Source organism: Frankliniella occidentalis, unplaced genomic scaffold (genome assembly GCF_000697945.3).
Source record: "Frankliniella occidentalis isolate FOCC.00 unplaced genomic scaffold, Focc_3.1 Scaffold14, whole genome shotgun sequence".
Classification (NCBI taxonomy): domain Eukaryota; kingdom Metazoa; phylum Arthropoda; class Insecta; order Thysanoptera; family Thripidae; genus Frankliniella; species Frankliniella occidentalis.
Window position 1 is genome coordinate 1,010,360 of NW_026267144.1, and position 1,439 is coordinate 1,011,798.

The following is a 1,439-nucleotide window of genomic DNA, read 5'->3' on the forward strand; positions in this document are numbered from 1 at the left end:
GGTCGGCGAAACCGTATCTTATTTTGACAGCCCCTAACCACTAATGAGGGCAATATTGCCACGATGAACAGCTACGTGGCCGCGCAAGAAAAAAGTAGGGGACCACCTACCAGCCCGACCACCACCACCGCCTCGCCTCTCCGTGCCTTTTGTTTCCGATGCCGTGATGGACCATCCCAGAATCACCCCCCCCCCCCCAATAAACCCTCAATAAACAAAACGCAAACAAAGGTTTTCCTCATCTCGAAGCCTTTCCCCGATGCGATGGCGCGTCGGCCACGCGCTACGCGCGAATAAGGGACAGACCGTCTTTGTTTAATCATTTATAACGTGATGAATAAAAAGAGGCGCTGCAAAGGAGCGGCTGCCTCTGCTCATAACTTATAACTTAGCTGCAGTAGCAGCCATCGTATTTTGAGCCGCGGTGGCGGGCTAGTCGACTTACCTCCTCGACCAAAAACCTGCCTCCTTTTTTCATACTGACCCCTTTCCTAACATCCCTAATCATGGCCACAAAACCGGCGGCCAGAGTCGGCTTGATCCGCCCCGACTATAGAAGATATTATTTCGACGTCCCCAGGGAGTAAGCAGGAGCCTAGCAGCCCCTGCTCTGCAGAGATAATCCCTAACAAGCCGAAAGCACCGGACGCAACTAGACAAATACTATGAGGCGAGGGCGCCCCCAAACCACAGAGATTATTAGCGTGCTGATTGCCTACCCCCCCCCCCCCGGCGCTACTCAGTTGTAGCTACGGTCGTCACGGCCATACGCATGCAGCTTCATTCGAACAAACCAAAGACAACAGTCAAAAGTCCGCTCGGCGCCGTAAATGCCCGAGCCCAACTTCTCCCATCCGGTCCTTTCGTACACCTTCTCAGCAGGTCCCCCGCAAAGAGTTCGCCCGACCCGCCCAGGACTCGACCCACTCGCCCCCTGCGTTTAAAGTGTCCCGGGGACGCGGCCCGGCACGCTCACCGCTCAGCTGTCGGCTGCTCCTGGCAAACGCGAGTTCAGAACTCAGCCCTAGTTTTCGGGCCTTGGTCTCTGCCGTTAGGCCCGCCCACCCAGGCGGTCAAGTCCACCTCCTTAACGCGCTTGTGTGAACGGTATTAGGGTGACATGACTCGCCGCAGCTTCATCTCGACTCTGCATAAATATGTTGATAGTCAAACTGCATCCCGCATAATTGAATGCACTTTGATAGCCGTCAGCAAAGTTTTGAGAGGCAGGCCACAAAAAGGAGTTGGACATTGGACATGAGATTAAGGGTCTTAGCTTGATTTGCGTGTTACAATCTCAACTACGAAAATAGGCCTTGAGCGGCATACAAGTATTCAACACGGGCACTTGCTTGAGTGGGGTGGTACACATTTAATAATTTCCACTAGATAGATGGGCAACTTGATAAATAAAGAAAACAATGAAATAAAAAATATGC

The 1,439-nt window shown here is 52.7% G+C and overlaps 1 protein-coding gene across 2 annotated transcripts in view; it reads right to left on the minus strand.

Moving 5' to 3' along the window:
* Window positions 1-1,439, minus strand: part of LOC113203484 (farnesyl pyrophosphate synthase-like) — a 10,784-nt gene that overhangs the window by 7,158 nt on the left and 2,187 nt on the right. The gene's annotated exons all lie outside the window — the stretch shown is intronic.